The following is a 17,154-nucleotide window of genomic DNA, read 5'->3' on the forward strand; positions in this document are numbered from 1 at the left end:
AGAGATGAATTGCATTATCCAATTCTAATTAATATTGATGAGAGAAAATGGGACCCGACAGCTATGGATATGGGAACTGTGTCTGACCTCACCCACTATTCAGGGCCCAAATAATACTTTTCTCTATGCATACAGGTATACGCCCCCAAAGCCTAGCCCGTTGTCCTTCACTCTAACACATAAGGACCCTGTGCGCAGAGTAGACCCTCCTTTCCATGGTGTCACTGGGGGAGTGTGAGCCATCAGCCTTTGAGTTACTAGCTGAGCACAAACTATTTACACCATACAGAGACTGACCACCTCTTAGCACGTTAGATGGCATTTATGCAGCAAAATATCAATTTGATTCCAATTCACAGTGACTCTAGAGGACAGAGTCCAAGTGATCCAGGGGGTTCCCAGGGCTGTAAATCGTTGCATCAGCAGACTGGCTCATCTTCCTTCAATGGACGTATTTGTGTGTTGGAACTGCTGAGCTTTCACTTAGCAGCCTAGTGCTTAAACCTGTGAGCCAATCTGGGTCCTGAATATGCAGGAACTCAAAAACCCACTGCCCTCAAGTCGATTTCAGCTCATAACGACCTTGTGAGACAGAGTAGAACTGTCCCTATGGGTTTCTGAAACTGCAACTTTTTATAGCAGAACATGAAGCAAAGTATAATTTCTCCAGAAAAGATATTATTCAACTTCCAATTGCAAAGAATAGTAAGACAACAGCTTAAAGTGCAAGCAATCTGTAGTTGAGTTAGTTGTGCTTGTGATTATAAAAAATCCAAAAGCGTATGGGCCAACGAATGAGAACTAAAAAATTCCAGAAGACTTCTTGGGGGAAAAAATGTAAAAAAATAAGTGTTTCTCTAAAAAAAAATCAATATTCAATTCCACATACCTGTATGTGTTGCTGATGGTGTATTAGGAACTGCAATATGTACTAGTTCTGTTCTCACTTTATTTCATTGCCAATCCATACATTATTTATTGTAATTGTCATAACAATGTCTAATCTTTACTTAGAGCTGACATGGTACCACCAACCACTCCACATTCACTACTGCCAATGCGGTGATGACGATGTTCCCACAGTTAAGGCCATTGATGGAGGCTTAGAGAGGTGGAGTATGTTGTTTTAGGTCACACCAACACAAACAAACAAACAAAAACCCACTGCCATGGAGTCAATGATTTCTATTGACCCTGAGACTTTATAAGAGCAAACACACTCATCTTTTTCACATGAAGCATTTGGTGGGTTTGCGTCACCAACTTTGTAGCTAGCAGGGCAGCACTTACCTGAGAGAGCCACTGGGTCAAACAGGTAGTAAAAGGTAAAGATTCGAACCTAGAACTATTTAGCTTAAATGTCCTCTTCGGCATTTATGAGGGCTGGCAAATCGACAAAGCACTCATAGCCCTATTTATGATCCTTTTGAAGTTACACTGATGATATTTTCTTAATTAAAATGTTGTACTGAATTTGAATTTTTTTCTTTTCCTCAGAAGTAACTTAATTTTAACAGATTCTACCATATCTCCAGCTATAGCATGAACTTCTCAAAGCCCAATAACCAAAGTCATGTGAATTGAAATTAGAAGGAGAGTCATGGGAAAAGCAAGCCCCGATGCAGTGAGAAATCTATGCTTTGAAATAACAAAGCGTAATGGTACGTCATTTTGAGGACTGAGCCATCTGAAGAACTCTACCTTCAAAAACGAAAAATAGGAAAAATTGGAAGTACTTGATCCTGAAATCGAGACTTTCTGATATGTCACTGGATTAGCCCCACAGCCATCTTCGTAGACTATTACGATGAAGGAATGAAAGTGATGGCTGATTTGGGTTCAAAGGGAGAGAATGGCAGCACTATTAAAAGCCAGACACTTTTCTAAGAATTCAAAGTGTTTTATATGTTAAGAATGTATAGAAAATAAATTATCCTAAAAAAAAAAAAGAAAAGAAAAGAAATTATCCTGGTATGAATCTATATTTTCTTCTATCCCCAGAAATTAGATTTTTCTTTACCTCGGTCTTTACAGATGCTGACACATGTTATTTAGAAGACAAAGCAGCACCATTTCCATAGTTGACGTGCTGGTGTTGGGTAAGTTTCTGTTCTTGCGTATTTTCTTCCTCAAGGTTGTGTTTAAGAATATGAATGTCATATGTATTGGTTGTTTGTGTTGATCTGAAATTCCTGACATCTTTTTTATTATAAAGCTCCCTTTTCTCATAAAGAAAACATTGTATACAAGATGTGGCCTACGTATATCTTTCCATGAACTGGTGAATCTGAGTAGTCATCCCTATGGCAAGAGTTATTGGGCAGGAATGCACATCCAAGCCCAAAGTGAGCCAATCAGATTCAATCCCAGATACAGAATCAGTAGAAGATAAATATTAAAATGTTTACTGCAAGAAATTGGCTATGTGACTTTGGTGGCTGATTAGTTACTCAGGGCTGGTCATCAAGAAGGACTGGCTGGATGTCTTGAGCACAAACTGAGTCAGCAAATTAATTGCAAGGTCATGAATATTTTGCCAATTCAATTTAGATTGCCATTCACCTGATCTAGAATTCTTTTGCTTGTATAGATCAAGCTTCCCCATTTGTTTCACTCTTGTGGACCCCTTGCCTAAGTAGCCAACATCATAGATTCATAAGACATAAGAGCCATGCTATTCTGATGATCACTTTGACCCTGCTATGTATTGTGGGAACCAAATCCACCTTATCTCTTTAGATCAAGTGCTGCGTCTGGGCTCCTACACCCAATCAGCCGGTTGCAGGCAAGGGTCTTCATTCAATTAGGATAGTTCCCACTGTTAAACCTGGTTTACATAAAATAGCCATCACAGGTGTCTCCAGAGATGCTGGATTCCCATCAAATAATTGTTTCTTACTATTTGGTAAAAGATGTGTCCTTGGGGTCCTCCATTTGTGGATCTATAGGTTTAGGCTGATAAATATACTCTACCATGGAAATTTCCCTAAACCTTTGGATATCTTCTTCTACACTATACCAAGGTAAATCTGATACTTCAACTTGACTTAGCCATCCCAGAACCCATGCTTCAGCAAACCAACTAAATAAATGATTAGATTCTTTCCTAACCTCTTACGCTGAAACACTGAATGAAGAATCTGTGCTTAGTGGGTCCATGTCCATAAACTCAGACTGTTCCAACCTTATGTTCTTTGCACCATTATCCCACACCCTTAATAACCATTTCCACACATATTCCCCAAGGTTCTGTTTGTACGTATTAGAAAACCCTAGCCATTCTTTGAGTACAATGCACCTTTTCTGAACCTGATCTTTGTTACTAAGTGTAGTTATAGAGCTGGAAGCAATAATGGATAGTGAGAGTTTTTCCTGGGAACTTGCGGAATTATCTTGTAAGGCATCTGCCTCCAGCCATTCTCTAGATGCAGGTCCAGGTGCCATATCTATAACTTTTCAAGTATGGATAGGTGGAATAATGTTTTACAGTTCCTGTTGCTGCTGATGTGCTGTTGTTAGGTGGCATTGAGGTGGTTCCGACCCATACCAATTCTGTGCACAATGGAACAAAACACTGCATAACCCTGAACCATCCTTGGGATTGTTCCCACACCTGAGTCCATTGTTACAGCCATGAGGTTAATGAATCTTGTTGAGGGGCTCTTCTCTTTTGATGCCCCTCAATTTTACCAAGCATGATGTACTTCTCAAGGGATGGGTGTCTCCTGACAATAAATCCAAAGTATGTAAGACAAAGTCTTGCCATCCTCGCCTCTACGAAGCCCTCTGGCCATACTTCGCCCAGCACAGATGGATTTGACCTTTGAACAGTCCATAGTACTTTCAACATTCTTCTGCAGCCCCACAACTCATATGCTTTGATTCTTTTCAGTCTTCTTTATTCAGTGTCCAATTTTCACATGCATGTGAGGTAATAGAAAATACTGTGGCTTGAGTCAGACATACCATAGTCCACAAAGTATAACATCCTTGAAAATGGTCTTGTGCAGCAGATTTTCCTAAGGCTAGAATCTGTTGATCTCTTGACTACTGCTTCCATGAGCACTGATTGTGCGATCCAAGCAAGACAAATTCTTTCACAACTTCACACTTTTCTCCATTTTTCATTATCTTACTTTGATCCAATCATGAGGAGTTTGGTCTTCTTTACATTGAGTTGGACTCCATACTGATGATTGCAGACCTTGATCTTCCTCAGCAAGTTCTTCAAGACCTCCACCCTTTTGGCAAGCAAGGTGGTGTCATCTGCACATCTCAGTTTGTTTCTTCCTCCAATCGTGATGCCACATTCTTCTTCAGATAAGCCAATTTCTTTGAAAGAATTGTTATCTTTCATAAAATGTGTTGTTTTTGTTCACATATAATCCATATATAGTTTTTAAATAAATTAATCATTATTTAATTTTTTCTAAGTTCAAATTTCTAATTTACATGTATAGATAGGTATAACCCACATAAACAAACACTTACTAGGGCATCGTTAATTTTTAAAGCCATGAAAGAGACCTGATGCCAAAAGCTTTTTTTGGCATTGTCCTATGCAAGTGTAATGGTAAAGAATCTTGAACATCTCAATAAGATAAAAAACTTTCTACACAGTGCCATCAAGTTGGTTCCCACTGTTAGGAGCCTTACAGGCCTATAGCTCAGAGTAAAATGGCTCTTAGGATTTCTGAGACTATAAATCTTTACAGAAAGTTAATAACTATTCTTATTGTGTCATTAATCATTCCACATGTTTTCTATTGTGCAGCATAAAACAGACAGTTACGTGAAATCTGGGCCTTTCTATATGAATGTAAAAGCTATCTGATCCAATCCCCTTCGTGCACTGATTTAAACAAAGCACTACTCACAAAGTCACAAGCTCCTTTTGTGACCTCCAACAACTTGATCTCTGACTGTAGAATATCTATTTGAATCTTTCCTGTAAATCCTTTCAATAGCAGCTCCATATTATTTTTATTCTAGAACTTATCTGTTTCATATCCCAGTAAATTATCTATGTGAAGTTTCTTTACATGATGATAAAAATATTTCTTTTGAGAATATTTTATTCATATTTTACAAACAACAATTAAGCAAGCTGACAAAATGAAGGGAATTGAGGTTTCTCTTTGTCCTCCAAAGTAAAATAGACTGACTGAGTTATTTTTACTATTTATTTGCCTTTATATTAAAAAATTGGAAGAAAGAAAAAGACAAAATCACGATATCATAATTAAAACAAAAAGGGCCAAGAGAATGTATAAAACTGAATTGATTAAAAAAAACAAACTGAATTGATAAAAGATAATCAAGGCAAAATTTTATCTCATATTTAGAAACAACTTATCACTTTATCATATCTACACAGTAAAATAAATGAGGTATAATCTTTTAAAAGTTTTAAGAGTTGAAAATTCTGAATGCAACAGGAATGAGGCAACTACTCTCACCTCCTGATGCAGACTGGAGAAGGAAGGAGGCACCTGTGCCCTTTCCAAAGAGAGTGACTATTATTCATCAGTGGTCAACCCTGGACCCATGGGAATGTGGCTGCATGGTTTTCAGTTCTTTGGCTTATAATGTGCGCGCGCGCACACACACAATCTTGAATGGAAAGATTGATGGTTCAAATGCACCGGTCACTTGGCAAGAGAAAGATGTGGCAGTCTGCTCGTAGAGATTGCATGTTGGAAACCCTCTGGGGCAGTTCCACTCCGTTCTATAGGGTCTCTATGAATTGTGGTCTGGGTTCCATGCCACTTCTCATTAAAGAAGAGGTGAAGGGAAACACAGTTTCTAGGTGTGAGGAGAGATGGTTTGTGGTTCCATGTTTGCCACCTGGAAACACTTTCCTTGTAAGTTTGAGTAGACTTACCTCCTTCTCTGGATTCCATTACACTTGGCTGAGGGAAATGACCTTTCATTACTTTCCAGTGCATGTTTTCTGTGCTTAGCCCAGTCTGTGATTTAGGTCACATTTGTCCCAAGAAACCATGGGACACTGGGAAAAGAGAGAAAAAAGAGGCAGAACTTCCAAAGCACTCTTCTCTTTAGCAGATGGAGAACTGAAAAATACCAAATGACTTAAAAAACTTTTTTCCAGACTGTCCAAAATGTTAAACAATTTGAAAATTCTTAAAAATCCCGAACTTCTATTTGACCGCTATAGTCATTAATACTTTAGATTTTGTGGGTGTTGCTTCCCTTTTAGAAAGTTTCTTATGATCATGTTTCTTCTTACTAGTCTGCTAGAATCCAGAGGTATATACACAATTCTCAATTACATGAGAAACAAACCAAGATCTGAATAAAGATCTTCAAGAAGTTAGTTGTTACACGTATTCCTCGCCACCTTTTTTTATTCACCAGCTTGGTAATACAACAGCCCCCTGCCAAATTCCTTGCTGTTGGTTCCACATTCTCTTTTCCTCGTGACCTCCCCAGTAATTATTCATCAATATGGTGACTAACTCATAATGTTTGCCCCAATTCACTGAGCTACAAACTTCTGTAAAAGGATTATATGTAGATATTTTCTTGTAGGGCATGAATTGAAGCGATCAATAAACCCATAAATAATTTTGATTTTTCTGTGTGTGTGATGCATTCACATAACCATTAAGCATGATATATTGATCCTACTTCCTGTATTTTGTAAATTCAAACAGGCGTCAATAATAGCTATGATTACAGAAAAATGAGACTTCTGAAGCTTTGAGAGAAATTTAATGACCAGCACACACATAAAAGTCAGAGAGAGAGTCTTTTCTTTCTTAAGTGCCCTTGAAACCCATCTACTGAATTATATTCCAGCCCGCAAAGAGAATTACAAGGTTATAATGGTCTCCCACTTAACTGCAGGCATTACAAAGGTACGCGGACAAAGTCATTCTTGTGCCATGGTGAGAGAATAAAATTTCTCATGAATTTTGCGATCGCTGGCTCACCGATTCACAGGCAGCAGAACTGTATAAAGAGCCATGGCTGACAGTGATGGTGCTGTGTGAATGCCCAGTCAAGGCCAAGAACACTGCCCCCAGTGTTCTGAGACCGGGCCCCACACTCACAGGCTTGCTATTCTTCTCTTGCTCGTGCCCAGTAAGGCAACTCCCCACACCCCCCTTCGCCTTTATTGGTCACAGTTGTTTCTGTCAGGACCATCTTCTTTGCTGAGTCCCCGAGAGAGTGTTAGCTTAAGGCCTTGCCATCATCAGTTATCAGCAGAGAAATGAAATATGCCACAGGAAGACGAAATGATATTGTAGCCAAGCTACACGAGGAACCTTCACTTGCATGCACTTTTCTCTATAGCTTCTATCGGAGCCTGCTCAGTACAAACATCAGCTTTGTGGGGTAAGTAAAAGCACGAAATTGGGGAGTGGTCTTCTGTGATCACAGGCTCTGAGTCAGAACCGAGATTTAACTACTTTTCTCTGTATCACAGTGGAAATTTCGTTTGGCTTACTGGGTGTATGATGCACATTCCAGAATGTTGCCTTTTTCTTCAATTGATTTCATTATGATAGGCTAATAGAAAATGCTACTTGCTAGCACCAAAGAGCTTGCAGGCAGTGCCTGAATACATTGAATGATAACTGATAGATCGTGTATTCACCCAGTGCTGCCTGTGGAAGCAGATGGAGACAGGGTCTTATTCTCCCAGAAAGAACTAGAGTTTTAAAGAAGAAAGTGAGATCATGTTAGGGTCTCCCGATCTCCCCTTGGTAAACTGGGAAACTGGTACATTGCCATTGTGTCCAACTAGACGTGGGAACTCTGGTTTCCCTTTGAGTTCAAAGGAGAAGCTGGTACTTACAGAAAATTGCCTTTACTTGCTGAATATCAACTGCCAGAAAACATTCCCCGACAAAGTATGGTGAGGTCTTTGATGAAAATGAATTAGTCCGATTCTACTTCAGAGCTCTGGTTAGGATTGGGATACTCATGAAGTAACTAGCAAAAATAATAAGAATCACGCTGAGTAGCTAGTGGTTTAACCTTTGTCATTGTTAGCTACAGCTGAGTGGACTCCACGTCATGGCAATCCTAGGTGTGCGGAGTAGAACTGCTTCATAGGATTTTAAAGCTGTGACCTTTTAGTGGCTGAGCCACAGACCTGTCTTCTGGGCCACCTCTGGTGGCAGGGTCGCTGTAAGCTGGAATAGACTTGATGGTGGTGAGGTGGGTTTGTGCGTTGGGGCTGAAGTTGGACTTTGAATAGCCAATTGGACACCCTGGTCTTTTCTTATTCATCAGTCTGTTTCCAGACCTTACAAAATAGAATCAAGTGTGCTCGGAGTGTTATCCCATTCGCAGATGCACTGCTACATTGAGCCATGAATCAGGCAAATCACAGATGTTGTTTTCTCTTCAGATGTTACTATAATTACTCTTAATAACACCTACTTGATATGCCATTTGTTTGCCATTGATGACTTTTAAAAATTGAACAAATAATTCATGTCTTAGAACTCTATTTATACAGATTTCAATGATAAGCCTTTCTACTTTGGAGGGATAGAATATCTCCTCGGGTTATCACTATGTATTTACTCCTCAAAGACTGTCGCAAGGCACCTTCACAACCAAATCCACTACCCAGAGAATCCATTCTGACTCGTCGTGACCATCTATAGAATTTCTGAGGTTGTAAGTCTTTACAGAGACAGATAGCCTCATCTTAAGAAACTGAAAATTGGGAACCCCCATGCTGAATGGTAATGAAGCCATATTCCACTTATGCTAAAGCGTGGCTGTTATCTTTTGAGCCATATGGGCTAATGAAACCAGTTGAAGAGGCTGCCCTTCTAGAAGACTATGCTGAGTAGGGAGGTTAGCTCAGCTTCCTGGTTTACTAGTGGTCAGAATGAGACTCAGAAAAATATGGCCTGAATTACTAAAGCAGAACACGGAGAAGAACCCAAGGCTTATGTTTCTCACTCCAGAGTCAGTCCTTTTACCAGGTTCCTTCTCCAGGTGGTCCCTGTCATCTCAGAAAGGAACAAGCATCTCATCCTTGACTGGAGAGATTCTTTCTATCTGCAAATCTACGCTGCTGAAGCATATTACCGCTAGGAACACTGAACTCCCTGTTTGAACCTTGGGAACTCGATCCTCCTTGCTGATGAAAGATCGCTGGTTTCCCTCTTCCAGTGGCATTGCCTTGCAATTCTCTATTGAAGAAGGTCAAGGCTCTGCAGCCATCCCATGTCTTAGTTCTTCATACCAGCTCGTTAGGAGATTGCATACCCTGTAACAGCGGCAGTGGTATGGCTTAGTAGTGAACACATGAACCTTAGAATCAAACTGACATTTACATCCTAGTTCTACTTCTTAATTTTGTGACCTTGGGTAAATTGCATAACATTTCAAATCCTCATATTGGGAAAATCTGTGTGTGTGTGTGTGTGTGTGTGTGTGTGTGTGTGTGTGCAAGCACCTGAGTATGTGTAATCAATTACCTGGTACAATGTAATGACCGGCTCATGGGAAGCACTTAATAATTTAGCCACTGCTATTAATATTTTCATTTGTGAAAGAAGTAAAATCTCATCTGCTTTTGGTCTTAGCCATCACTGCTGCCGTTGCCGATGCAGACGGCCTTGCAGACAGTCAGCAGCCTGTGAACAACTCTATTATTTTCATCTCTTCACCAACATTTCCCAGCTGCTCTGGTGTGATGTAGTGTCGGTTTGAATCACTAGCCTGAAAAAGCAGCACAGAAATTCAAGAACATATTGAGTGTTTCTTTGCCTCATCAGCTCCATAAAATGAAAATCCCACGTCTTTTCAATCACTAGCAAACTTGATAGTGAAATTGTCATGCACATGCTATAATGTGTTCTCTGCTTCCTTCCCAAGTACAACCCAGAAAAGTAATTCTTAATATGTGGTCCCTGGAGCAGGACTCAGCCCTTTCCCAGATATGCTGTATCAGAAATTCTAGGAGAAGTTTGTGTTTTGTTCTATTTTGTTTTTCACATTTTAAAAAACATTTTATTGTGATTTGAGTGAAAGCTTACAGAGAAAATCAGTTTTCCATCAACGATTGAGACACACTTTGTTGTGTGACATTGATGGTAATCCTCACAATGTAACAGCACTCTGCTCACCTCCTCTGGTGTTTTCCATTTCCATTTGGCCTTCTTTCTTGTATTCTGAACTTTGGCCCTGAGAAAATGCTACCCTTTGGGGCTCAAATGGCTAATTGCTCTAAAGTGTGCGTCTCTCTCTGGTGTGATTGTTGTTCACCTTATAGGCTTATTGCTTGGCCAAAGGTTGGACCACAGGGGTGAGTTCAGTCCCAAACTTGAAGAGTATCTAGAGGTCATAGTCCTGGGGGAGGGGGGGGTGTCTACCAATCTCAATAGGACATAAGCCTGTACTTTTAACATAGTTTAATTTAAATAGTCTGATCTATGAAGATTATTTTGTAAACAACCATTCCATTCTCGGAAAATGTTCTTAATAGATCCCATATCTGATCTACCTGCCTCTGCCTAATTATTAGATCCCATATCTGATCTACCTGCCTCTGCCTTAATAGATCCCATTCTGATCTACCTGCCTCTGCCTAATTATTCTGTAACTATTTTTGTTTAAGTCTTTGGAACCAAAGAAGATAAAGGGACTAAAGCAAAGCAACCCAGTTGACTATTTGGGGAGAAATAGTACAGAAGACTCGGTGGGATGGATGAAGCAGTTGCTTGGTTCTTATTTTTATTTAGCTGTCGATCCCTTTTTTCTGTTACCAAAGGCATAGCAAAAACCAGCCAAGTGATTCTGATGCTCAATGTTAGAAAACATTGACTTGGAGAACCTGCCCAGTTGCTTTATATATTGAGTATTTCTTAAAGCGATGAACAGATTAAAAATGATCTTGAAGATGACTTTAGATGGCCCGTGGAGGTTGCATCAAATAGCTGAATCACATAGTGAAAGTGCCTTTTTTTAATCCTAAAATCTTTGTTTGATGCTGATAGATCTTTAATACCTCTCTAATCATTACTAATCTCTCTAATTTTCAACTGAGAGTGGAATGCAAACTCAGTGCTTTCAGGAAGCAGCAGGAGCTAGCTGGAATTTCTCAGGGTTTTAGTGTGCTTGTGTTTCTTTCTACAACTGCCTTCTATTACTGACACATTGCTCTCCTTCGTTAAAAGATGCTGAGGCATTTTCTTTGTACAGTGTAAAGTCATCTATCTAAATGTTTTATTTAAGAAAACAATGATACAGTTGGCATTTGAATATGGAAAAAGGTATGTCAGTGATGTGTGGGAGGGGATAGTGTAGGTTGAGAAATTCTGGTATAATAGAAAGAACACATTTACATGAGAACTGCAATTATATTTCTACCACTTACTAGCTGTGCTGCTTTCCTCAGCCCCAATTTTCTCATCTTTCATTTGATAATAATACTTCCAACATCATAGAAATGGTATGAAAACTGATAGATGGGAAAAGTCTGCTACAATCCTTAAGAGAGGTACTTACTATATTATTATTTCCTCAAGGGTTATTTTGAAGCAAGTTTGCTGTGTAGCCTTCGGCAGAGCATTTCTGTCTGGATTTCAGATTCCTTGTTTGTAGGATGAGGGTCAAGGAGACTTGATTATCTTGAGGGTTATTTTAGCTCTTGTTGTAAGTTGCCTTCTTGGCTCCAACTCCTGATGACTTTGTAGACAACAGAACAAAACATTGTGTAGTCCTGTGCCATCTTCATTATTCATTGTTGAGTTTGAGGCCATTGTTATATCTTTTGTGTCATTTCATTTCATAGAAAGGGTACCTCATTTTCATTCCCTCTTCATTACCAAACATGATGCCCTTTACAGGCAATTGGTCTTTCCCTGTGGCATGTCCAGAGTAATCAAGATGAAATTTCACCATTCCCACTTGCAAGGAGCATTTTGGTTGCATTTTGTTATAGATTGATCCTTTTTGTCAGTCTACACAATGTTCAGTATCCTTTGCCAACACTGCAGCTTGTTTGAGTGCATCAAACCTTCTTTTGTCTTTCTTTCTCATTTTCCAGCATTCACATATACATGAAGCAATTAAAAGGGCCATGACTTGGATCAGCTTTTTAAAACATGCTTGCTTTTTAAAACTTTAAATTGGTGTTTTGCAGCAGATTTGTAATTTATCATTTAATTTCTTGACTGCTGCCTCCATGTGCATTGCTCTATAAAAATCTATAACAAATTCAGTTTCTTCTCCATTTATCATAACTGCATTTATCAGTCCAATGGTAAGGATTTTTATCTTCTTGTACAGGTGCACTGCATACTTAAGTCTTTGACCTTCCTCAGTAAGTGCTTCAGGACATCTTCATTTGGGGGAAGCCCTGTTGTGTCAGCTACATATCACAAGTTGTTAGTGAGTCTTCCTCCCATCCTAATGTTCTGTTCTTCCAACAATCCAACTTCTCAGATTACTTTTATCATACATATTAAATATAATTAATTAATAAAATTAATGCACATATATATGTACACATATAATATGTATACACACGTGTAACTAGTATGTACATGTGTGTTATGTATATACATACAAAATAAATTCTATTTTCTCTACCTTTAAATAAGAATAGCCTAAGCATGAATAGCAATATCCCCTGGAATAAAACCTGAGTGTTTGGAAATATTATTAAAAGTGGATGAGATGTGTTAGGAAAAAAATAATAAAGTCATGAGAAATGTGGGAACTGATGTGCATTTCAGAGCTCAAAGGTAATCTCATTGTATTTTATTATCATCTGTCAAACTTAAAGCAATACTGAGACTAGAAAATAGATTGTCACAGCAGTTTCTGAGGACAATGGTTTCCAGGAGTTGGTGTAAATATATTCAGAGAGACTTGTTCCTACTTAATAACCCTCGTTTTTCCTTCTGAATTGCTGATGCGTTAGCTTATAGCATTTGAAAGGCAGTTTGTCCTTTACTGTCAAGTGAACTTGATGGAATAATAGAAAATTCTAAAAAATTCAATCAGATCTTCTTGCTTCTCTCGGGACTTTCATGGTTATTTACTCTATTTAAAGAGAAAAAGAAAAGACAGTTTTTCTTTTGTCTTGTACAAAACATTGACCAAGTTTAATAGTGTGGATTCTCGTTAGTGGATGACACATCCAGTTATTTTCTTCTCATCATTCCAGCTGATGGTATGTTTACATGGTAAAAATAATACCAGGGGGGTCACTGCAAGACTGCACTTCTGAATCCTTGTCCCATCTGGTCACTGTGAGTTAGAATCAACCCTATGGCAGTAGATTGGTTTGTTTTGTTTTATTTTATTTCTGGCAGGTTTTTTTTTTTGGGGGGGGGGGCATAAGTTTATTCCTTGATTATTCAATTCTTGTCAATCTGGAGATATAAAAACAAAGGGGGTGGGGGAGAGTGAAACTAGTTTCTTTTATCTGTAGGGAAAAGAAACTAGCTTGCATTGTCTTTTACATGACACAATTTAGTACCAGGAGCCAGATACTTTCAAATAGTGTCAGGTCTCATAAAACACTCTAGTGGGACTACCCCAATTGATTCAACAAGCATGAAATTAAGAATTAAGTAGAATATAAAAGATAAATAACTAGCTCCTTTCTGACCTGTGGAAAGCCCACCAGAACTGTGATCCGTAGGTTTTTCAGTGCCTCTGCGTGAACTCAAAGTGCCAACCTTCCTGCTAGTACCCAAGCACATTAATCTTTTGCATCACCAAGGGAGTCTGAAAATTAAATAATGTCCCAGGAATGTGCGTGGAGTCTGAGAGACGAGGGTTCAAATCTCTGTTATCTCATTGAGTTCAAGAGTCCTCATCTGTAACATGAAGATAAAATGATTCTATCTCGGAAAATTGTACTGAAATTTAATCAAGGTGATATCGTTGACAACAAGCAGACTACTACCCAGCATGTTCTCCGTGTGCAGGGTCAATTACACTAAGATAAATGCTATTAGTATCTGTGTATGGAAGCCAAACTTGAACCACAGACTCCTGAACTAACTAGCCATTATGTTGTCGCAGGAAGTGTCTGCGTCAAAATTTGAACCCAAGTAGCCTGGCGCCAGAGGCCTCTTTTCTAAAGCTTTAAAATATTAGCTTCTCAAGGCAGCCATAACAAAGTACTAGAAATTATATGACTTAAAACAGGAAAATTTAGTCTGTCACAGTTTGAGAAGCTAGAAGTCCAAAATTAAGGTGTCAACAGGACCGTGTTCTTTCTAAAGACACCAAGAAAGGAATTCTCCCCATCTAGTCCCGCTCCTGGTGGTCTCAGGTGTTCTTTGGCTTGTGAAACATAACTCTGATATAGGGTTTTATCATGGCATGACTATTTCCTCTTTTTTTCTCTCTTTTATTTATAAAGACACCTGTCATATAGGATTAGGGTCCAACTAACTGTAGAATGAATCCGTGCTAACTAATTATATCTGCAAAAACCCAATTAAATCAGAGTTCAACATATCTTTTTTAGGGACCATATTAAGCTCATAATAGTATAGCATTATTCTTGCCTTTTTTATGAGTTGAGTCATGTGAAATTGCATATACTGGCACATGACCACTTTTGACCTATAAAAAAGGTCAGTTCTTGTGGTTCTATCTAGCAAGCATTGCTACATGCCCTACTGCTGGTGGTTCTAATAACTTTGTACCTTTGAATTTCACTCTATGATATAAAGAGCACAACTTACATTATAATGTCAAGACCACTAGCTTGGCAATTAGGAGCACAGTGAACTATCGGTATCAATTTATACATTTTTAGAATAGCAGAATTAGTCGTTTTCCATATTAATTGTCAATGACAGAGTTTTTAAAAATTAGTTTGTTCAATTAATCTTTGACTGATATCTAATTCTGTCAGGACTAGCACAGGTTCGGGCCAAGCACAACTCTTTCCACAAGTTTGACAGTACTGAAATTGGTACAAATCCTGCTCAATGACAGAAGTTGGTTGATCACATATTTGAGTAGCATGCTAGTGTCAAATTGATGTGTCCACTTCTAAACACATACTTTCAATTGTGGTACTTAACGTGCTGTGGACCAGCAGTAAACAGTTCACGCAATGGCAATGGTCCGTGGACGATGCTTGGAGTAACACTAGAATCCTATGATATAGATACATTTTTACAGAAAAGGAAATGTGTACTCCATCCCATCAAAGACGTATTCAGGAGCATTAGAGATGCATATCATGAAAACAATAGAGAAATGAAAAATAAAACCAAAGCTATGTGGTACAAACAAGATTACTAAGGGCGTTTAGATAAGATAGAGAAAAGAAAGCAGCAAGTAGAGGTCTATTCATATGTTTATTTTTTAAATTGTTGTTTTATTGAAAAAAAAAAAAACTTCCTTAAAGGTAGGAAATTTGAGATAAATAAGACATAATCCCTATCTCTAGCCAGAAATGATGGAAGGAAAAAGAAGATGTTTTCAGTGGACTTAGCTTTCTCCCCTGCTGTGGCACCCACAACCTTTTGGTGTTTAGAAGGCTGCCTAGGTGGCACAAATGGTTAATTGCTCAGCTATCGGTGGTTTGAATCCACTCGTAGGTGCCTAACGATCTACCTCCAAAACGCCACAGCCTTGGAACCCCTCTGGAGTCCACTTGGATGGCGCGCCACGGGGGGCTATCATGAGTCAGAAGCTCATCAATAACACCTGATTTGCCTTTCGGGGGAGCCGAGTGCCTGGATATTGAGAATAGTTTCACTTTACTAACAAACTTTTAAATCTACCTATAATTTACACACATAATCACATACACACAATGAACTATTCTTGAGCATACAGGAAAATGAATTGTAAACAGAGTGAACCATCCCATAGAGCCACTACTTAGCTCAAGAAGTAGAATAAGAACAATAGTCCAGAGGCCCCGACATGCTGCTCATTAGCCTCCATCTCTTCACCAAAGGAAACAACTTCTAGCGCCATGGTTGTGTCGTCTTATATGACTGGAATCACACTAATGTATTCCTCTGTGTCTGACCTTTTCAGTCAATATAATACCTTCCATTGCATTACCCAACTATATATCAAAGCATCCGATGATGTTGCAATGACTCTGAGGGGGCACTGCCTACAGTGCCTACTGCCTAATCATTTTAATATATTTTTAGAGAAACACAGATGTACCAGACATATATGAAATACCGAACAAAGTAACCACTCATGGCCATTCGCAGTTTTAATATTAGGTTGTACTACAAATCTTTTGCATTATCTTTCAACTCTGGGTTTGAACAATGGTTATGGTATAAAGTAAGTAAATGCAAAAGTCAATGAAAAATGAAAATGAGTGTGGCAGTAACCAATGTGATTCCATGAACTGAGACATTGTGCACTGCTCTATAAGAAGCCTTGGTGGCATAGTGATTAAGTGTCACTTGGTAATAAAAGTCAGTGGTTCAAATCCACCAGGTGTCATTACGCATCAACTCAGCCATTAGTGCATGGATTTTTCTGGTAGGAGATGTGCTGCTCAACAGGCACATACATTCCATTAGTAAGCTACTGGAGTTATAAAAGAGTGAAATAAAAATATTAGGCTTTTTTGCTTTCAATTTTTGTATTTTTCAGATAGCTGCTAAGTTGTTAGGACATAAATATTGATAAAGTTTGGGGGACCTAACTACTTAAACTGAGCTGTTAAGTATTTCCTTTGGCAAGGAACACTGTGAAAAAAAATCTGAGACACCAAAGAACCTGATCACACCTCTGTCAGTTTGTTGAGCTGGGTGGCTTGAATGTAGCTGTGGAGCTGGAAGCTGCATAACTGGTATTTCAAAAATCAGCAGGGTCACCAAAATTGAACAGATTTCAACAGAGTTTCCACACTAAGAACAGACTACAGTGAAGGAATACGCTATTTACTTCAGGGAAACTGAAAACCTCATGAATAGCACTAGAATATTGTCAGAGACATTGCCAGAAGTCAACCCCTCCTTTTGGAAGGTATTGAAATTATGACTGAGGAAGAATTGCCTTCTCAAAGAAGAGTATGCCATAATGACATGCACAGAGTGAAGTATACCATAACGACATGGACAGAGTGAAGTATACCATAATGACATGGACAGAGTGAAGTATACTATAATGACATGCACAGAGTGAAGTATACCATAATGACAT

The 17,154-nt window shown here is 38.8% G+C and overlaps 1 protein-coding gene across 1 annotated transcript in view; it reads left to right on the forward strand.

Annotated features, from left to right (window-relative positions):
* Nucleotides 1-7,264: 7,264 nt before the first annotated feature.
* Nucleotides 7,265-17,154, forward strand: part of ATP10B (ATPase phospholipid transporting 10B (putative)) — a 349,229-nt gene continuing 339,339 nt past the window's right edge. The window contains exon 1 of the mRNA XM_004697118.2: nucleotides 7,265-7,362. The gene's annotated coding sequence lies outside the window, so the exon portion shown is untranslated. The remainder of the gene's footprint in view (nucleotides 7,363-17,154) is intronic.

Source organism: Echinops telfairi, unplaced genomic scaffold (assembly GCF_000313985.2).
Source record: "Echinops telfairi isolate 266 unplaced genomic scaffold, ASM31398v2 ScPeMD7_7469;HRSCAF=8507_0, whole genome shotgun sequence".
Lineage (NCBI taxonomy): Eukaryota > Metazoa > Chordata > Mammalia > Afrosoricida > Tenrecidae > Echinops > Echinops telfairi.